Here is a 23,198-nt window from a genome sequence, read left to right as displayed (position 1 = left end):
TCTTAACCTTATCAAAGTCGAATATACTCCATAGTTTTGTCACTATATCAGTTAACTTCCTCACACATTTCTGTGTTGCCACTGCTGTTGTATCCTACTGGCTCAAGTGCCTCTCCAGCCAGTGGGAGTCACTAGTGCAGTAAGCAACAAAGATCATCCTCCCTGCTGCTGCCTGTAATTTATACTTCGACAGTACAATGGTCGTGCACCGAACACAGCAGCAGATCTACAAACCCACAACACATGGCATCCATGTTGTATTCTGGGCTTGCATATCTGCTATGTTCAGTGCACAGCACCGCCAAGTGACAAAGTACAAAACAAGCTTTTGTCAGAAGCAACTTTTCTCTCCTGCCTGCACGTATAGCCTCTCCATTAAAAACCCAATCATCTGCAGTAACTCAGCGCAGCACCACATCCCAGTGAGCCATAGTCGTTTTAGACGTTCGGTTTTTTTGTAGACCTAAATTAGATGGTCTAGATTCGGTCTATATCTAGACCAAATCTAGCCGATTGAATTTAAACAATTATTCCATAAATATTGATACAAAAAAACAACTGTAAGTTGCATAACTGATCTCCAAATATTGGACCAAAATAAATTGAATAGCCATTGATCAATATACAGTATAGTTTAGATTTAGCCTTGATCTAGACGTTTATATCAAAACTATATATCAACGTTCAAATATAGACCATTTCTAAACTTTTTTTTTTTATTCATGTTGTTTGAAAATCTTTATTTTAGGGTGCTAACATTAGGTTCAGAAATTATTATATCTCACTATTGTCACTATTTATCAATATACAGTATAGTTTAGATTTAGCCTTGATCTAGACGTTTAAATCAAAACTATATATCAACGTTTAGATTTAGACCATATTTAAATCATTAAATTAATTTAATTTTTAAGTCATGTTTTTTGAAAACGTACATATTAGGATGCTAATATGTTTAGAAATACTATTACAGCGAAATAATGCAGTTTGCATAATGGTGATAATATGCAAATATTTTTTTTTAATATGTATAAATATATCAAATAAAGGCAGTTTGCACTAATGGTGATAGGCTAATATAAAATACAGAAGAACGAGTGAAAGCCAAGCAGTAAACTGCTAACCTCGCATCACTAGACTTTCTACAGTAAACCGCAGATTGGGTTTCGAGGTCGTTTTGCTTGTTTCTTTCACGAGACTTGGCAACATTGGTTTTGCTTAGCGGTCTCACAAGACGTGGCAACCCCTGGAGAGGTTTCATAACAACACGGAAGTCAGCAACGCGTTCTAGGAAAACTGAACAGAAGAGACTAGGAAGAACAGAATTGCAAAAAACATTAATTCTGAACTCAGTACACTGCATAGGTGAGTGCTAAAGGATACATTATTTGAAGGAGATGTTTATTTGTGTTGACATAGTTAGTTGGTCATGTACAGTACTAGTTAGCATTAGCCAACTAGCTACCAGCTAGCTTCTGCCCAAACACAATTTAATGTTTTTTACTGGTGGACCGTAACGAAGTACAATCACTTGAGTTTAAATACAATTTTTAATACTTTAACAATAAAATAATCGTTTATATGTGTAATGTTTAATCTGGAGTTAAGACTTTACAGAACCTTGTGGAATGTTTGATTAATGTATTATTTTTTCTTTATTTTTTTGAACGACCTGTACCAGTAAAACCGACAAAGAACAACAATAATAATGGTGCTATCAGATGAAACACCACAGGTAAAAAAAAAATCCGTGAGTTTTACATGTAACTGGCCTTAAAAACAATGTATCTAGCTATTTCTCACCACTAGTAAGACAACATTATTAACCTTTCCTTGAGTTGGGCCATGTGTTTAATATATTGTTTAAATCAATCAGTAGCCTATTTACATTTATTTACAGCTCTCAATCTAGGTGATGTCTAGAAGTGGCAAACTGCTGACTTTTGTCACATTTTATCTATCTATCTATCTATCTGGCTATTCCACGACAATGACTGCAACTCCTTGCAACTATTTGTGGAGCAGTTACTCTGCTCTCTTCCTTATGATAGTAAGGTCTAGATAATATGGGTGTTAAAGTGCTGAGAATATAGCATCTCCTATCTGTCATATTATTAATAGATGTTTGGATGTTGGTCTATGTCCAAAGATGTGGAAGGAGGCTAAGGTTATTCCTATATATCTAGGCTATACCTAGACCTATAAGTATTTTACCCAACCCGATCTCCAGAGATTACCGTAACATTGCACGGAACGAGTGCACTTCATTCCGTGGATAGCCGCCTCAGAACTCCCGAATTGCGTGCATATGGTACGGCGCTGCCTTGTGACAAAACCATTTCGGAGGCGCGCAGTCACAGGCGAATTGTCCCCCCGTGAAGGACCACCGAGGGAGCTAAGGCGACCGAGTTGCCGTCCTGAACGGTGGGACATTCGCCTGTGCCTACTCAGCGCCGTTTGAGTTATGTACCGATAGGCACAGAATCGTAAATTTTATTGTGCGGACTGCTCTGCTTCCGGGTTTTTCCGTGTTGCGACTGGTTACGCCCACCGTGGGACTCGCCGTACATATGCACGCAATTTGGGAGTTCCGAGGCGACTATCCACGGAATGAAGTGCACTGTTCCGTGCAATGTTACGGTATTCTCTGGAGATCAGGCTGATTTTACCTGTTTTGAGCAAAATCATGGAAAAGTTGGTGCATTCACAAATTCAAGCTTGTTTTGTTTCAAACAAGCTTGCAACATATTCTCAACATGCCTATAGAGCTGGTCACTCTACTTCTACTGCTTTGATACAGGTGACTGATGACTGGCTTAAAGCTATAGATAACTCTATGCTGGTGGGAGCTGTGCTGTTAGATTTGTTTGTTATTTTGTCCTTTTTATTTTGGGAGTATTGTCATCTTCGTTCATTACAATAATATACATCTGGCCTAATTATCCTCCCCAGGTGAATCACTGCCCAGTGCCCATAGCTAAGACAGTTTTGACAGCCCCTCTACACACCTCAACACCAGGTAAATTTAAATGCTATGTTAATTGATTTAAGCCCAATGTTAAATATATATATATATTGTAGATGGAAATTACAGCCTGTATCAGTATTAATGTCAAAACAAAACCTTAAAGGAGTAGTTCACCCAAAAAATGACTTATTTTCTATCAATTGCACCCCATGAAGCCTTGAATTCATGGATTTGTTTTTGTTTTTGTTGCATTCCTAAGCTAATAATTTGATTCCCGTCTCCTACCGACTAGTGTATCCGGTAGGAGACACAAAGTAGATTATTTGTGTCTCCTACCGGAAATACACACGGTCATCAAATTGTTGGCTTAGGAATGCGACAAAAACAAAAATAAATCCATGAATTCAAGGCTTCATGGGGCGTGCAATTGATATAAAATAAGCATTTTTTTGGGTGAACTCCTCCTTTAAGAGTTTTCTAATTCCTTCATTTCGTTTTCTGCTGTAGATCTTGACAAAACTCCGGTCAGCCGTAAAAGAGGAAGAACTGCACAAGGTGACTGCACATGAATGATTAACATTTTAAATACATTTTGACAGTTTTTGTTTGTTTGTTTACCCGCCTGTATTATCGTTGGGACTACTACTACTATGCTTTAGGTCCTCTAGAAAAAATTAGTGTAACAGAACGTTTAGCCGGAAGATTAGAATAAAAATGTATTAAAATATATTATGTATTTCAACAACAGTACATCTACTGTGGGGGCCTTACTCCTGAACAGAACAAACTAGGACTCCACAATGAAAATGTGGATAAAGCACAGCATATATCATACATGACTTGATGGTGTAAGAAAGTGTAATTTCAATGTGTTTTCACACCCAGCAGAACATTGAAGCTACACACCGGTCCAAATCAGATCCAGAAATACACAAGGTAACTTTCAATTGACTGTAGCAGTGAGCAAAATGGGTTTCAATGGGGGTTTTCTCTCCCCCAACAGTGAAGCTGTAATCTGGGCCAAGAAAATGTCTGGACTCTACTCCACCTTTCAATTGACTATAACAGTAATCCTCAATGGTGATGTTGCAAGTATGACATGTAGCCTAATTACCTTGTCTTTCACCAACAGGAAATCTTATCAGAACTCCCAGGAGAAAGTCACAGGATTCCAAAAGGTACATTTTGATAAAGTTTGGAAGTCATCTTACTCTGGCAAAAGTTTAATTGGGGAGAGATAATGATGTTGAACTTGAAAACAAGTAATGTTGTTTATTAAGATCTACACCAGCCAAAGTATAGCCTCACATTCTAATTCACAAGCAGACTGTCACATGGTTTGTTTATTTCAGTTTCCCATGTCGGAGAAAAGTAAGAATGGAAGTATTATTTATCACTTTCCACTGTGTTAGTGTATTATTTCTGTTTCATATCAACATAATTGTCTTCATTGCAGGTTGGCAGAGTGTGCCGTTTTTCTTTTTGCAATTTAGCTTCACGTTTTCTTTTTGTTTCAGACTTTTCACCAATGGCCTGATGAGTCCTTTCTACTTGCATGGACAGCAGGAGAGAGCTTTCAAAAGCACTGCCTTCTATCTGTCATCAATGGTAAAAATAACTTTGTCAGTGCTAGTTATTTGTTGATTGCTTATTCACGTTGTACATGTGTGACTGACATATACTAGATAACCTCTGTAATGTCTACTGTCAGTCTGAGAGTTATTTGTCATTGTTTTGACTGCAGAAGCCATTCAGAGAGACAATGGAGAACAGCGCTGCCATCTCTGACCACTTCAAGCAGGCGCCTGGTAGAAGTGGTGGAGAGGGATACAAGAAGAAGAAGAAGCAAATCCAATGTTATTATTTGGTCAAAACATTTTGTTAAAACTTGTCTTTTCTTGTTGTTTAACGCATTAAGACAGGGAACGCATCTGTGTCACTTAGGATTTCTTTGGCTATTAAAAAAATAGCAGATATACAAGCTCATAGCGCGGAACTCGGTGCCGCGCTAAGAGCTTGTAGATCTTCTATTTTTTGAAGATAAAAAAAAAAAGCGTAAATCTTTGAATAAATATATATATGCATTTAAACTCAAGTCTAGGCAAAGCAAAGATTTGACGTAAAAACATACATTCAAAGATTTGCAAAAATGTTCAAGATTGTTAAAACAAAAATATAGCAGATCGACTAGCGCCGAGTGCCGTGCTATGAGCTTGTAGATCTGCTATTTTTGAATAGCTCAAGTATAAGATGTGTTAAAGCAGAGGTCTTCAACAGAGGGTCCGGGACCCCTAGGGGGTCCTCAGAGTTACTACAGGGGGTCCGCCAAATCTTTGTGTGATATGATATTTTTTACATTAACCACTTGAACCCTAGCATCCTTTTTCTGAGGAGAGCTTTAGCCAAAAATAGCAGATCTACAAGCTCACAACGCCTTGCGCTGCGAGGCGTTGTGAGCTTGTAGATCTGCTATTTTTGGCAAAGAGGTTTGGTGTAGAGGGGGAAAAAAAGATGAATCTACAACACAATGTTATAGATATGGGGGTCCCTGCTTCATCTCTAGTCGGGTCCTTGGCCTGAAAACGTTGAAGACCCCTGTGTTAAAGTGTTTAAAATCTAACATGACAGGTCTTAATGGCTTAAAGCATTAAGAGGCGCATAAATTAAAGAACGATTGTACAAGCTTTGGTATGTTTTTTTGTTGAAATATGTATTGTGATTGAAATTACAGTTGAAGGATAGTTATGTTCAGAGTAGATCAATGTTAACATTAAGAAACATGATTTTATCCAGTGGTACAATAAAGAGTAGCATGACATTAGTGTCACACTGCAACCTATTTAAAAGATCCAGAAAGATAACAACATAATGTTAACAAATGATCAGAACATCATGGGACTACACCACTACCAAGGTAAGCAAAACAGGTAAAATTTGGTCCATCAGGTAGTTTTTGTAGAGAACCTGGATCTGCATTAAAATTGAGGCATTTAAATGCATTAATATAGGTTTCGTGTGAATAATTTGATAGATCTTAAAGGTGTATATTGCCTACAAGTTGTTTAGATGTTATTTAAACATATGATTTAATTATAAGTATATTAATATCCTTATTAAATAGACGTTTACATGACGTCTAAACAACGTTCATAGTCTATAATAGGGTTTAACCCACTGAGCGTCTATTAGACGTCTAAATAACGTCTAGGCTAAATCCGGTTTATGAGTGGTCTAAAAATGAAAGTTTTTTCGACGTCTAGGCTAAGCCTAGATGTTCTTTCAACGTCATTTGAACGGTTATATATTTATATCTAGCCGTCCAAACGACGTTGAAATAACGTCTAGGCTAGGTTTAGACGTTGAAAAAACTTTCAATTCTAGACCACTCATAAACCGGATTTAGCCTAGACGGCTAGGTGACGTTTAGACGTCATTTAAACGTCTAATAGCCCGAAAAATGCTCAGTGGGATGGACAGCACTGCTGTTCATAATTAATAAATACACACAAAGACTTAAAATAATAATTATTATAATATTATTATTATTATTATTATTACATTTTTTAGGGTTGCGTTCGGGCAGAAATTTGAGAACGCTAAACTGATGATGTAGGTAACTTTGTTTTCAGATAATGTCTCATAGTAAGATTAAAGTCCTTCATAAAATTGTACAGCTAGCTAAATGTTAAACGTTATGATTATATGACCTGTTTAAACATGTTGTTCAGTATCAAAGTCTAACAACATCATTCAGGATCATATCAGGTCAACACAACACAACACAATGACACAGACAGGTGGTTTTAGTGTCTCTTAAATGTTGTTTTTTCAATGTCAAGTGGTCATTGAAAAGGTGTTTTTTTCAAAGTCAGGTGGTTTTAGTGTCTCTTATATGTTGTTTTTTCAATGTGGAATATATTTTCTAAATCCATACATGGGCAACTGGCGGCCCGGGGGCCACATGCAGACCCCACCTTAACATAATGCTGCCCATAATGCTGATATATTATTGAATTCAGCTGTTTCAATTCCAAGTTTGCAAGTTTACATGGCCCACTTTAATTACAGTTCATTGCATTACATTTCATAGCATTTTTTTATGTCCAATGTATTTGTGTTTGTTCAGTGAGGGTGGACATTTAGTGGTCCTTAGTGGTCCTCTCCATCATCAAAGTTTGCCCTCCTCTGCTCTACACATAGGCCCTACATTCTCACTTTCTTAACCCATTGTTTAATTTAATTTTTTTAAACACATTTCTGCGTTGCACTGCTGTTGTATCACCTGCCAGTGTGGAGCCCCCACCAGGAGGACGTAGCACCAGACAAACCCTGTTCTACACTGCTGTTGTAAAAATAGGGGTTTTAAGGTTTTATAGGCCTTGCGTTAGATCACATATTTTAATAGCTTTTAGCACTGTCAAAAAAAAAAAAGAAGAAAAAAAAAACAGTCGAGATTTCAATCTCGTTTTGTTGGTTGCATAGTGTTCTGTCACTATGAACGTCAGATCTCACGGGGGGAAAAAAAAAAAAAAAAGCTATTAAAATATGTGATCTAACGCAAGGCCTACCTAGTTTTAAGCTGTGGCGGACCCGGGATGGAGTTATTACATTTTTCTACTGTACCATTCATCCTAAGATATCATAACATAATAGAAAAGGTAAAGAAAAACTTAGTCCAAAATTCTCCTTTAAGGTTAAAAACTACTGTAGATTAAAAACATGGCAGACTAGTAAGCAACACAGCTGCACCAAACTAATTAATAGTAAGTATGTTAGATTTTCATGGGTGTGTCCACAGCCAAGGGCATGACAATGTGCAAGCATAATAGACATTATTGACACACCAAAATCTAACACACCCATTATTTATTTGATTAGCTGCAGCTGTGTGCTTACATCACTGGGCTCTAAGGTCAGTGTTATGCAGCCTGCCATGTTTTTACCCTGCTGTAGTTTTTAACCTGAAGTGGAAAACAAACAACAAAATCAGCCTCATTCATGCCCCTTCAACAAGCTGTTGGTCAAATAATTAAGAACATAATTCATAATATGAGATTAGGAGTCAGGAGGACAAACAACTGAGCTGTTCTGCTATCCAACTTAACCACATAGGCATAGCATTCCTATTCTGGGCATGTGATAAATGAACATTATGCTATAGCAGATCTACAAGCTCACACCATGTTGTGACACGCCAGGACATACATGCTTATAGCAATGAAATCATTCTACAACACACCAGGACATGATGTTAGCAGTGAACTCCTTCTACAACACACTAGAGACATATGTTTTATACAGCAGTTCACCCATTCTATTCTAATCCTGCTTTGCCCAATTGAGACAGCTAGCCAAGGTCAGGCCATTCCCCCTGCAGACCTAGAAAAGCTAGAAAAGCTATGCTTTTGTCTCCTCCAGACCTGACTATTGTCATGCACTTTATTCGGGTATCAGCACGTGAAATATGCAAAGACTAAAACTAATCCAAAACGCTGCTGCCAGGCTTTTGACACACACTAAGAGAATTAAACACATTACACCAGTCCTTGCTGCCCTTCACTGGTTACCTGTGAGTTTAGGCTCTTGTCTATATGTGTGATCGTTTAACTCCCTATGAGCCTGGCCACTGCCTGAGATCCTCCAGCAGGCCCTACTGATGGTTCCAAAGTCTCAGCTTGTCTCAAAGGGTGACCAGGCTTTTGTGGTGTGGTCCCCTCAGATGTGCAACTCCCTGTCTGGGGATCTCAGGCAAACTCAGTCAGAAGTCCTCTTTTAAATCTCTTCTTAAACTTGCTTCTATCGTATAGCTTTTTCTTAATTGTTGTAACTATTATTTTATGTTGTTTATCTTAACCTAGGATTTTACTCACTTTTATTATCAGTTTTACAGTAGAGCACGTTACTTGTTTTTGAAAGGTGCTATACAAATAAAGTATTTTTATTACTAGTAGTAGTATTATTATTAGTAGTAGTTCTATTATATGGCATCTCTCGGGCACTTGTTCTAAAACCTTTTCATGTCAAGGACCACCAATTTAATATGTATTTGACCGCAGACCCGCCTCTGAAAAGATTTTTTGCCAGGGACACCCATACAAGATTTGTGTTAAAATGTTTGAAAAATATTAAAAATATAATTCAAACATTTTCAGGATCTTTTGAAAATAACAGATCTACAAGTTCACAACACGTTGATATGTGTCAGGTTGTAACTTGTGAGCTTGTAGATCGGCCGATGTAGAGTACAGTATGGTTAAAGTGGTTAGAATGAATTTTGATGAGGACCCCATGGGTGTCTAAACATCTTTTGGAAATAGCAGATCTACAAGCTCACAATGTGTTGCATCGCGATTCGCGACGCATGTTGAGCTTGTAGATCGGCTATTTTCAAATGGCCGAAATGTATATTGGGCTGAAGTGGTTAATGTATGTTTTGTGATAATAATAAAGATCTGCAAAGTAACTAGTACCTACATTTTTCAAATAATTGTAGTGAAGCAAAAGTACCATTATTTGCCTCTGAGATGTAGTGGAGTAGAAGTAAGTACTGAAAATTGGAAATACTCTAGTAAAGTAAAAGTACCTCAAAATTGTACTTAAGTACAGTACCACTTTATCCCTATATACATCAGCTATTTTCACAAAATCTTGAAAAATGTTTAATATGTTTTAAACATTAACAACACAAATCTTGTATCGGGTCCCTGGCACAAAATATTTTCAGATGAGGGTCTGCGGCCGCATGTGGCCACAGGCTACATATATATTTGGGGGTCCTTGACATGAAAAGATTTGAGAACTCAAGGTAAATTGTCAAAAGACAAAAAGTGGCCGCACACACTGTTATAACAAAAGTGCCACAATTTATTTTCTATAACATATGCCCTTCTTCAGGGTATATTATGTTATGTTAGCTGAAGAAGGCATTTTGTGCCGAAACGTTGGTCATTTTTACTCTGCGTCCTAAAATAAATTGTTGCACTTTTGTTTTAACAGTGCGTGCGGCCACTTTTTGTCTTTTGACAATTTACCTTGAGATTTTTCTGCCGTGAGCCAGCACCACTACAAGGACCTGGTGTGCGTAGCATCTTTGTGCACAAGGTTTGAGAACTAACATTAAATATATATGTTTCACCAAATAACACATTCCAAAGATGATTCAAATCAGACCAACCAGGATGAGTATAAAAAAAAGATTTAAAATATACATATATTGATCATGTCTGTGGAGAAAACATAACATCACACACAGTGCAATCTTCCATCACTTGTACGGTTAATTCAATATGAATTCAGTATTCATACACCCTCTGCATGTACACTGCATCCTCCATCACGTGTTCACAACACTTTTTTTAATTCAAACTATTTCACACAGATAAAAGACGGGACATAACAGAATGAATGACATGCAGGAGATCAATAAAATGATTTAAAACAAACAAAACACACACGCATGCACACAAGAACGTGTGCTCGCACACACACACACACACACACACACACACACACACACACACACACACACACACACACACACACACACACACACACACACACACACACACACACACACACACACACACACACACACACACACACACACACACACACACACACACACACACACACACACACACACACACACACACACACACACACACACACACACACACACACACACACCGGGTGCTGCTCTGGTTATTAGATGTGATGATTTGAGTGGAAAAAAAGGCATTATTATGAATAGTCAGACCTCTGATCAGTAGAGTGGTGTCCATCTTTGAAGTCAATCAGTCCATCCTTGGACTTGTCACTCTTCATGGAGACACAGCTGGGTGCAGGAGACTCTTGTCTCTGCTGATGAACCCTGAAAGGATGATAAGCAAGATGAAACATTATATTTATGGTCAACTAGTTAGTAGTTGGTAGACATCGAAATATGGATCCAGTTATATTTCAAAAACTGTAGGATACACAACATGTACAGTATGTTGTTAAATCAATTATAATTAGTCATATTTGATTTCAGACGTACTGTCGCACGTAGATTTCTACCAAACTAAATGTTCCACCATTTTTTTATTTTCTTCAAAACTAAGTTTTTACTACTCCTACAGATTTGGTGTGGAGGGGGGAAATGAGGGGGTCAAGGACAGACCCCTATGGGTCCCTGGTCCTAGAAGTATAGGGTTTAAGTGGTTAACTGAAGGTTTTTGAAATCGTACAGCTAAAGGTTACACTTTATGATTTCGTGAGCCTTTTAAACAGTGGAGTATTGTTCAGTATCAAAGTCTAACAACATCATTCAGGATCATATCAGGTCAACACAACACAAAGACAGACACATAGAGGTCAGGTGGTTTTAGTGTCTATTAAATGTTGTACATTAACTACTATAATCCACAGTAAACTGCAGGGGAACACTCCCTGTCCTTTTTAGACATGTTTACAACCTGTTAGAATAAATATGAACATTTAACATGTTTTAGCTGCTTCATATTTATGTACAGTGCACGTCTTTTTTTCTTTGGGGGGGGGGGATGTACTGTGGAATGTAATGTACTGTATACATATGGCACATTCAAACTTTCTAAACCCACTGTTTTTGGCCAATTGTTTATTTTCTTTTACTCCTTAGTTTTTCCACTATATGAATTAACTTAATTGATTTATATTGAACATTTAACATATTTAGCTGCTCCATATTTAATTGGCATATTTTATTATTATTATTTGAAAAAAATACATCTTGAATCAAATGTGTTATTATCTCTACATTGTGACTATTATGGTCGATTTGAATGATGGGGTTTACAGTGAGTGTACTACTGGTGACAGTGAACATATACACAATGTGGTCCCTGGAGGGAGGGTGGACATTTAGTGGTCTTCTCCATCATCAAAGTTTGCCCTCTGCTCTACGCATACATTCACACTTTCTTAACCCACTGTTTTTATTTTTGGCCAATATTTATTTTTACTCTTAAAAAAAAAGAAAATCACCAATTTGTTTTCATTATGTCAATACATTCCCCACACATTTCTGTGTTGCCACTGCTGTTGTATCCTATTGGCTCACCTGCCAGTGAGGAGCCCCCACCAGGAGGACGATTAAAAAACAAAACAAACTGGAAAAAAAAGGCAGTTTATAGGTGTTTAATAAAAACTGAATAACAGTCAATAACAATGTTCATCTTAAAACAAGCTGTTCAAATGCAGCGGAGGTGAAAATAACTAAGATCAGAATTCATACAATTAAAGATTATTAGTCAGGACAAAGAAACAACTGCAGTGTTCTGCTACCCAACTTAACCACATACAGTAGCATCCCTATTCTGAACATGTGATAATAGGTGAACATTCGGCTATAGCAGATCTGCTGTTTTCACAGAAGAGATTTGGTGTGGAGGGACAACATGAGGGGGTCAAGGACAGACCCCTGGGGGTCCTCAGTCATCCCAGTATATAGGGTTTAAATGGTTAACGGAGGTCACAAACTAAGGACAGAAAAATAACTGAAGTGAACTAAACTGACATACACAACACACCAGTACATGTTTATATAGCAGTGAAGTGAACCCATTCTACAACACACCAGGACATACAGTGTATGTTTAGCTGTGAACCCATTCTAAAACACACCAGGAACACACTGTATACATTCTTCACATTCTACATAATACCAAGGACATATTACCAAGGAACTATTATGATTATATAGCAGTACATCCATTCTATTTTAATCCTGCTTTGCCCAAAGGAGACAGCTAGCCAACGTCAGACCATTCCTTATCACCCATGTTTTTATCTCCTCCAGACTTGACTATTGTCCTGCACTTTATTCTGGTATCAATAAGTGACATACACAGTGCAACTGATACAAACGCTGCTGCCAGGCTTTTGACACACACTAAGATAATTGAACACAGTACACCAGTCCTTGCTGCCCTTCACTGGTTACCTGTGAGTTTTAGAATAGATTAAAACAATTGTACTGCTTGTTTTTAAAGCCCTGAATGGTCAGGTTCTTGGCATATTTGTGATCTTTTAAATCCCTATGAGTCTAGTGGCCGCTGTCTGAGATCCTCCAGCAGGACCTACTGATGGTTCCAAAGTCTCAGCTTGTCACTAAGGGTGACCAGGTGTTTGCTGTGCAGTCCCCTCGGCTGTGGAACTCTCTGTCTGGGATCTCAGGCAGAAGTCCTCTTTTACATCTCTCCTTAAAACTCATTTCTATCGTACAGCTTTTTCTTAATTGATAACTTGTTGTAACTTTTATTGTTTATCTTAATCTGGGATTTTACTCACTACTTACTATTATCTGTTTTACTGTAAAGCACTTTTTAACTTGTTTCTGGAAGGTGCTATAAATACAATTATTTTTCTTATTCTTATTATTCTCATTATTAGTATTATTGTTGGCAGTGGTTCTCAAACCTTTTCATCTCAAGGACCCACAATTTAATATGTATTTGGCCGTGAACCAGTAGGCTATATATGGTTAAAGACGTGGTTACAACGATTTTGATTCATATTCATTAATTTAGCTAAGCATCCCCTGGAACCCCCTCAAGGACCCCTGGGGACCCCCACTTTGAGAACCCCTGTCTTAGGGGAACATAATGTCAGTCAGCACATTGGTTACATATGCTGTGTCTGATGATGTAAGTAACATTGTTTTCAGATGTACTACTGTAATGTCTCAGTAAGAATAACGTGTTTCATTAAATTACACAGCTAGACTTTATGATTATATGAGCTGTTTAAACATTCAGTTCAGTATCAAAGTCTAACAACATCAGGATGATATCAGGCCAACACAACACAATGACAGAGACATTAGAGGTCAGGTGGTTTTAGTGTCTATTATACAACAGGTAGTTCCGACCAAGCAATCTGATTGGTTGAAATAGCTTTCTAGCCGTGATTCAAACCAGCATCATATCACGGGCCTAATCACATTAATAAATCACTCCGCACTGCAGTCCGCACCTGATTAGACCATAAAGCGCACAGCTGTGCTGTGAAGTCACGCTGTCCCACGGTAGGAAAACAAACAGACAGTAGCCTGCATAGCTTGACCCACTAGCCTGGTAAACCCTCCCTCCGGAAACCTCATTCCAGATATGATGCTGGTTTGAATCACGGCTAGAAAGCTATTTCAACCAATCAGATTGCTTGGTCGGAACTACCTGTTGTATAATTAAGCAATATTACACGAGAGGGTGTGCTTTACCGTCATTATTGTCACGCCTGTGATGCGGTCAGGAACGAGGCGCAGCCGAGTTCCGCGTCCGCATCACAGAAGTGACAATAATGTAAGGTAAAGCACACCCTCGAGTGTAATATTGTGATTATACAACAGTTACCAACAAAACACATCCAAATGTATTCATATTGTGGAGCAATTCATAATAAAAATGTTTCGCTATTATCCGTTTCCCTGTAAAGAGAAGAGTTTTTCACTGAGACATTAAATAGTTCCTGTAGCAGCGCTTTGAGTTTGAGGCACCGTCTCATCAACACAGCCGAGCTATCAAGTGCGCAGTGGAATGAAATTCCAGTGGGCTATATGCTCCGTCGTACGGACTTTTGAGACGGCCGTGCCCAGAATGGGTTGCCTTATTCGGATACATGGGTGTCACTGCCCGCCCCTACCGGTTCTCTAAATTTTTATTTTTAAATAGGCTTTGTCATGATGAATTGACCACATATATGAAGTTAAACAACTAAATTCTATCCAAACGATATGTTATAAGTAAATTCCGTGCCTCAAAATAGAAGTTAGAGAGCTTTTTGAAGTAAAAAAAATGCGGAGAATATAGCGGACATGAAAAAGATGGCTGCCGTTCGTGTTTTGGGCTCACTCGAACTCGCCACCTGATTGGCCAACGTAAGCTGTCAATCACAGAACAATGAGCAACGACGCTGATAGGCTCGTCCGTTTGAGAATGAGATTTCCGGAGGGAGGGTTTACCAGGCTAGTGGGTCAAGCTATGCAGGCTACTGTCTGTTTGTTTTCCTACCGTGGGACAGCGTGACTTCACAGCACAGCTGTGCGCTTTATGGTCTAATCAGGTGCGGACTGCAGTGCGGAGTGATTTATTAATGTGATTAGGCCCGTGATATGATGCTGGTTTGAATCACGGCTAGAAAGCTATTTCAACCAATCAGATTGCTTGGTCGGAACTACCTGTTGTATAATCTACACATATGATATGGCACATTCAAACTTAACACTGTTTTTGGCCAATTATTAGATTTAATTTTTTACTCCTTAGTTGTGTCACTATATATCAGTTAACTTCCCCACACATTTCTGTGTTGCCACTGCTGTTGTACTGGCTCAAGTGCCTCTCCAGCCAGTGGGAGTCACTAGTGCAGTAAGCAACAAAGATCACCCTCCCTGCCTGGCTTCTCTCCTCTGAACTTGGCCAACTGTGTTCCGATAGACCAGTGGTGCTCAAGGTGGGGTCCGGGGACCCCCAGGGGTCCTCAAGGGGGTTCCAGGGGGTCCCCGGGCAAAAATTGTTAGTGCGGCATCAGTCAGTTTAACCACTTTATCCCTATATGCATCAGCTATTTTCACAAAATCATGAAAATGTTTTAATATTTTTGAAACATTTTAACAACACAAATATTGTATCAAGTCCCTGGCACAACATATTTTCAGATGGGGGTCTGTGGCCAAATGCGTATTAATTTGTGGTCCTTGACTTGAAAAAGTTTGAGATCTAACATTTAATGTTAGTCCTTGTTTCAAGAGGTCATGCAATGCGATGCGAGAGAGCAGACTAGACAACACAAACTGCTGAATAGCTGCCCTCCGCACCCTCCTGTCTAGCATCAGGGTCTTGAGATCTGCAGAGTTGTTATCTCCGCTGTCCACTAACAACACTGCAGAGCTCAGACCCTGATGCTAGACAAGAGGTCAAATCATTTAACTACATATTGAAAACATGTCTCCATTGACATGTATTATTTTTACTGGTGGGGCTACATGTGCTGTTTAACCCATTAAGACCGGGAACACATCTGTGTAAGCACTTAAACCATTATTTAACACTTTGGCTATTCAAAAATAACAGATTTACAAGCTCATAGCGCGGCACCGAGTGCCGCGCTATGAGCTTGTAGATCTGCTATTTTTGAAAAATCTTAAAAATGTGTACAAAACTTTGAATATATATATTTTCAAAGCGAACATTTGTAACTCAAATCTTTTCTTCTGGGGGGGGGGGGGGGGACTAAACATTTTGAGATCCGCGGCCAAATACATATAATTTTGGGGGTCCAAATACAAAATACAAAATGAATAATAATAATAATAATAACAAAAATTGAATTAATAATTAATTAAATCATTCATCTTTTTTTTCTTCTAGTTTGTGTCTCCAACCCCTGATTCAGAAACAGAGACAACAGGCTCATTTAAGATGCTGCACTGATTACAGGAACATCAGCTAACAGTGGTTTCAAATATACTTTAGTTTTATAACTGTAGAATAATTACTTTGTAGCACACACTTATTTTATTATCACTTTATTTCATGGTCCACTTACCCAGTTCTTGGTTGACTAGGATCCATGCTGCTTACTGGGATCTTGTACTTTATAGATCACTCTGGATAACAGCGTCTGTTGAATGACAACATTGTTAATAGTAGTAATTGTAATAATAGACTGTAGTAGATTGTCAAGTAAATAGTTAAGTAGCAATACCTCTCCATGTTGAATATAATCTGACACCAAGGTGAAGGTTTGGTTCCCTATACTTTAACAAAGACTCAGTCAACCTTCTGATGCGTGTAAGAACTGAACTGAGAGAGAGAGAGAGAGAGAGAGAAGGAGAGAAGGAGAGAGAGAGAGAGAGAGAGAGAGAGAGAGAGAGAGAGAGAGCGCAGGAGTGTATTCTAAGTAGTTCTAGGTGTAAACTTTTATGATTGTTTGATTTATTGTGTGATAACTCTGACAAACAGTTTGTTGTGAGTAAAGGTTCACGTTCACTTAGTTTATTGTCTCCTCAGACATATTCAAACACACTGACAGTCATTTGAACTCACTGTCATAACTGAGTTCAGACCCAGACAAAAGGACTATTTTACATCAAAATCAAAGCAGTGAACAGATCAGTAAAACTTGCTATTGCTGCTGTATCTTACCTTTGTTTTCCTAAAGCAGTGGTTCTCAAAGTGGGGTCCAGGGACTCAGGGAGGGAGGAGAGAGAGAGAGAGAGAGAGAGAGAGAGAGAGAGAGAGAGAGAGAGAGAGAGAGAGAGAGAGAGAGAGAGATCATGTTATGAGTTTCATAATCAGAATCCATAAGCTGGTAGTCCACCATCGTGACACTTAATACTCTTTAAAGAGCATCTAGTTTCTGATTCCCAGGACAATTCCCTGTGTTCTTGTACTCTGGACTTTCTCAGAAAGACATCTCCCACCTAGGCTTGTCACAATTATTAGATCATCACCTAATCACAATTATTTGGCATAATCATCATAACCGTTTCCATATTGAAACATCATTATATATTTTTTTAATCCAAAACTAGCAGACATAGCTGATCTACAAGCTCACAAGGTGTCGCGATTCAACACTACATCTACAACATTATCAAATATATCAGTTGTGGAATAAAGTTTTAATTATAAAGTGTTGTGAACATGATGGAAGACACATTATGCCACCCCGGTCACGGAATTCACATTTCTAATATAATTCTACTGAGAATTAAAAATAGGGATTAAAAACTATCTCAATAAAGCTAACACACCACCAAACACAGACACCCCCTCCCTCCCTTCATGTTCTCTTCATACTGGCTTTAGTTTAAAAAGCCTAACCACAGCGTTCTGTACAATTAAGTGATTTTGTTGTGAAGAAATAGCTCTAAACACAATGTCACTCATAGTAATGACTAAGCATTTAAAATGCTTATTAAAAAACAGTGGTGGACAAAGTATACACAGTTCAAGCAAATACTCAAAGTATTCAAAAGTACAAATTATGAAGGACATTCTCTTTTTTGATATAAATGCATTGCAGTATTGAAAATTATTTAAGAAAAGTGAAAATAGCAGATCTAAAATCTCACGTGTCACACTCTGACACCTTGTGAGCTTGTAGATTGGCTATTTTCACTATATTTGAAATAGGGCTCAAGTTTTTCATGTATATTTAGTAAGTTTGGGTCCCAAGAGTCCCTTTCTAGTAAAGTATTGGAGTAAAAAGTACAATATTAAAATGTAGCGGGGTGGAAGTCATGTGCTTGGAAAAAAATAAAGTACATAAGTACAGCACTGTAGTAAATGTTACTTTCCACCACTGTTAAAAAAAAAAAACACAACCTCTTAAACTGGACTGACTAAAACATAAACAGGAAGGGCATCATTTCTGACATGTTGCCACCATCTCCATGTTTTAACCACAATTCTGATAAAAGTATAACATTAGGTCCAGTAGTAGAAGCAATACAATAATTTAATATAATTAAAAATATATATATATTTGAGAGTCATTGAATATTTAACCCTTTAAGACCGGGAACGCATGTCATTTTTTGATTTATGTGGCTATTCAAAAATAGCAGATCTACAAGCTAATAGCGTGGCACTCTGTGCCACGCTACGAGCTTGTAGATCTGCTATTTTAGAAAAATCATGGACAATTTGTGCAAATCTTTGAATATATATATATTTTTAAAGAGATTTTTTAAAACTCAAATCTTTGCTTCTGGTGGGGGTCCCTGGAACAACATATTTTGAGATGGGGGTCCGCGGCCAAATTCATATCATTTTGGGAGGTCCTTGACGTGAAACAGTTTGAGAACCACTGATATAGAAAAATCAAGACATTTGTTGAGACATTTGACAGTTACAAATGTTAGCTTTAAAAAATAGATATTCAAAGATTTGCACACATTTTCACGATTTCCCCCAAAAATAGCAGATCTACAAGCTCATAGCGCGGCACTCGGTGCCGCGCTATGAGCTTGTATATCTGCTATTTTTGCATAGCCCAAAGTATAAGATAATGGTTATAGCTCAAATCTATAAATGACACACAGATGTGTTCCTGGTCTTAAAGGGTTAAAATAACCAGTTTCAGAGGTACTCCATTCAGGTAGAGGCCAAACGTCTAAAGGGTTCTTATTTTCTAGTTGACAAAATAATTACGTTGACACCTATAGCTTAGGACTATGTTAACATTCTTGTGCAATAAAATGAAGGCTGCATGGTATGCGGTTAATAATTACAGGGGCGGCAGTGGCTCAGGGGTAGAGTGGCCGGGTAGAGTGAACTGGAAAACCGCAAGGTTCCCAGTTCGATCCCGGGCTGGGGCGCTCCCCTAGAGTTAGTGTCGAAGTGTCCTTGAGCAAGACACTGAACCCCTAATTGCTCCCGATGAGCAGGTTGGTGCCTTGCATGGTTTCCTCCGCCATCGGTGTATGAATGTGTGTGTTAATGGCACAATCAATGTAAAGCGCTTCGGATAGAAGCGCTATATAAATGCACCATTTACCATTTATTTTACCATAAAAACACACTGTCGCTAATCTGAATTAGATTACAGTCTCTGCCTTTCAGTGTCACTGTACATGAATCAGTAGGAATAGAAACAAATCTATGCTCAGAGAATAGAATAAACAGTCAGTAGGGAGACATATGGTGGTAAAATGATGTTTGTATTCAAATGTGACTTACTGAATGCATTGGTTCAATGTTCATAATATGTGATCAATCATTGTGTTGATCAGTCAGTAGTCTCACGTAGCCAGACAACTATTCCACAATCTCTGAATGCTTTATAGAGTCTGGAACTACACATCCCCAAAGCCAAGAACGGATATCGTCATTTTCGTTCACGAAAATTATATTTTAAAATATTTCCATTTCTACGAAGCAGCAAGCTATATAGGCTTCTATCATTTTGATTTATATTAGGAGAAATGTGCACGACTGTAAAGATGAAATAGAAGCGGGGAGGTGGTGTCATCTGCTGTATCCCGGATCATTTTCAGAGCTTCCGTTGCTCCAGACTGTATGAAGAAGCATTTGAAAAGTGTGGGAGGAAACAATCTGGATGGCGAGACTAATCACACTTTAAAATTTAACACTTAATATTTAAAATAAATGATGTAAAAAAACTTTAAAACCTTGAAAAGTGAGTTTTCATTATGATACTTATAGACTAACTTAAAAGTTTACTACATTAGTTCCATTGATCCAAGCCGGAACACAATGGATTAAATGATCATAACATGCTCTGAAGATGCACACGGCCTACGTCTGACCACTTAACACGGCAGCCCATTCAATCCGGGAACGCATCTCTGTCATTTTAGATTTATTTGGCTATTCAAAAATAGCAGATATACAAGCTCAAAACACTTAGCACTCGCTGCCGCGCTACAAGCTTATATATCTGCTATTTTTGAAAAAATCATTAAAGTTTGTGCAAATCTTTTGAATATATATTTTTTAAGCGAACATTTTTAACTCAAATCTTTGCTTCTGGGGGTTCTACAAGTGGCTCCAGTGGTTCTCAAACTTTTTCAAGTCAAGGACTTATATGTAGGCTATTTGGCCACGGACCCCCATCTCAAAAATATTTTGTAATAGGACCCCCAAAAGCAAAGATTTGAGTCAAAAATGTTCCCTTTAAATATATATATATTCAAATATTTGCACACATTTTCACGATTCCAAAGAAATCTCAAATGACACAGATGCGTCCCCGGCTTGAATGTGTTAAGTGGTCAGATGGGTGGGCACGCAGCTCTGGCTTCCATAACTAAAGGCAGGGTAACCTGACTGATGGCTTGCAGCTGGGGAGGTGCTTAATGTGTGCAGTCTTTGCAGAGTTCGTTAACATTTCATCTGCAAAATGACACTATCCAAAAACCTACAGAGGAAAGTTGACAGTGAAAACAGAACATTTAAAGAGGAATTATGCGTTCATCTTACCTGTGCGTCAATGAAAAGCTGTTGTGTTGTCGTGCAATAAAGTATTGGCTGCCTGCTTGCAAGGAATATAATGTTATACAGAACCACAAGACGAAGCATGGCTCCTTCAAAGCGCTCTTGGAATGTGCAAGCTTAGATTGCACTGACAGCAGTTTGTGCACAGCAACAGGAGTCGCTCTGCTGCTTAAAGGACGACTTCACCCATTTTCAATCTATCTTCATATAATTGGTCCTCACTAATAAACTCATGATAAAATGGTACCTTTTTTTTTATTAACGCGAGAACAATGGCTTCTATTATTGCATTGCAACTTTCCAGGAATAGAAAGCCAGCAGTTTCTATTAGCTTGGATTCCCCATCGATGATGTCACTGGTAGACGGGATTCTGAACTGTCCACAGCCCTCGTGTGAGACACAGACAGTAGATTTTTTTTTACCATTTTATCATGAGCTTTAGTGAGGACCAATTATATGAAGATAGGTTGAAAATGGGAACCCCTCTTCAAACCTCCCAAGGAACCACCAGCAAGTAAGGCTTCAGCCATACAATGGGTTTTTTATTGTATTTCTTCAGGGTGGGTTAATTGTTATGAAATATAAAATAATAACTAAACAATACAACCCTAACTAAAACTACCCAACGTAACAAACCAAAATACAATCATTAGCCTAACTCCTACCCGGCTGTTTCAATCATATCATACTTTCAGGGATGTAATACAGAGAACATATAATGTGTGGTGTTGGTTGGTGGCAGTCCTGGGAGTGAAGAGGGAGGACACCTGGTGCTGAGAAGAGCTGTCCTTTTATCCTCCTCCCACACTAGCCTGGGACCAATCACATCCTGGTCACCGCCTAGTTTCTCAATCATTCACTCATTCATTCACTCACTCACTCGCACTCCTCTACCACTCCCTCAGCTCACACACCTGCCACACATCACTCTCAGCAGATCACCTCACACCAGGGAAAAGAAGGTTATACAGACCTACATTCCTATGTCTATATATGGTACAAAGAACAACAACACAGTAAGCAACACAGCATTTTGGCTTCAGTAGCCAATGCCTCAGCCACCGTCCATGAAGAGAAAGATACTCGTTCAAAGCAAACGTTTAGTTTCAGCTCCTATAATTCCAGTCATTCCTAGAGAAGATTTACAATGACTACAACTAAGCTAAACATTAGTCATTTCAATAAGCCAATCATTGAATAAACCAACCAAGCCCTATTTTATACTTTTGCTATTTAAAAAATGCTGATATGCAAGCTCACAATAATGATTGGTACTATAAGTATATTTTGTTAACAATACCTTAAGTATTTCTACATTGTGGTATTGCTACTTTAACTTAAGTAAACCTTTTTCTTCTTTTTTTTTAAACCCCACAAAACCTCAAAAAACCTTGTACTCAATTCATAGAGTAACCACTGACTGCAGGTGAGACCAGAGGCCCTGAGGGCGGGGCTTGTTTCAATTGAAACAGGTGAAACATCGCTAAGGACACCTATGGGTGAGACAAGGATGACTGAGTGACTCCATGACGTTCAGAGAGAGATGTAAACAAGAGCTTATGAGAAAGAAAAACAACTAGCTGATACTGATGGCAGCCTGCTGTAGTACTGTAGACCACCAGTAGAGTGTAGTGTAGTACTGTAGACCAGTAGGCCTCAATCATGTTTGATGTCAATGACAACTTGCATTGTTGAGTGTCTGTTGTGAAGCATCAATCATCTTCTAACCATGCACCTCATGTATATCATGGCTGTCGGGCAGAAACCTCTTATCTCCCTATTTAAAGTCTTTATATTTTATTGTGAATTAATGCTTTACTTCATAGTGCAACAGTGTCTCACAAAAGTAGCAAAAATAGCTATTTTCTAAGAAGAAAAGAATGTGAGAAAGACTTTCTTTTAAATTATTATTTATTTTGTCATGCCCCATTCCAAGTGTGTTTGCATTATATATAACACCAGCGTTACTATTCCAAAGAAAGTAAATGTGGAGATTTAACAGCCTCCTCTGTACTTTCAGCAGTGGTGTAATGCTCTTTTGGTTGGTAGATCTTGTTGAAGCTGGTAGTTTTAAAAGTAGTTCTCAAGTCATAAAAGTGTTCACCCCCGTTTGCTCCTTGCAAAACAAAACACTGTAGCCTAATGTATTACACATTATGTTTATAATGCATTATATCAGGGGTCTTCAGAGTTCTTCAGCCCAAAGGACCCCTTAGCTGAGACAGAGATGAAGCAGAGACCCCCA

At 38.3% G+C, this 23,198-nt stretch overlaps 2 protein-coding genes and 1 long non-coding RNA gene across 4 annotated transcripts in view; 1 reads left to right on the top strand and 2 right to left on the bottom strand.

The window, feature by feature from the left end:
• LOC308080987 (von Willebrand factor D and EGF domain-containing protein-like) overlaps positions 1–23,198 on the bottom strand; it is a gene marked incomplete at both ends in the record, with an annotated part of 406,904 nt that overhangs the window by 171,571 nt on the left and 212,135 nt on the right.
• The window catches only part of LOC308080989 (NACHT, LRR and PYD domains-containing protein 3-like), a 158,865-nt gene that overhangs the window by 36,930 nt on the left and 98,737 nt on the right, over positions 1–23,198 (bottom strand). The window lies entirely within an intron of this gene.
• LOC308080990 lies at positions 1,668–4,597 on the top strand. 2 transcript variants are annotated; one of them, XR_013932776.1, is made up of 6 exons: positions 1,668–1,735; positions 2,953–3,019; positions 3,476–3,523; positions 3,857–3,904; positions 4,101–4,146; positions 4,486–4,597. It is a non-coding gene; the product is annotated as an uncharacterized lncRNA (long non-coding RNA). The 2 variants fall into 2 exon arrangements; XR_013932777.1 differs by having other exon boundaries at positions 3,854–3,904.

The sequence above is a fragment of the Gymnoscopelus braueri genome (assembly GCF_963280865.1).
Source record: "Gymnoscopelus braueri genome assembly, contig: SUPER_24_unloc_2, whole genome shotgun sequence".
NCBI classification, from domain to species: Eukaryota; Metazoa; Chordata; class Actinopteri; order Myctophiformes; family Myctophidae; genus Gymnoscopelus; species Gymnoscopelus braueri.
Note: the sequence above shows the minus strand (reverse complement) of the source record. Positions and strands in the feature narration are given on the sequence as shown.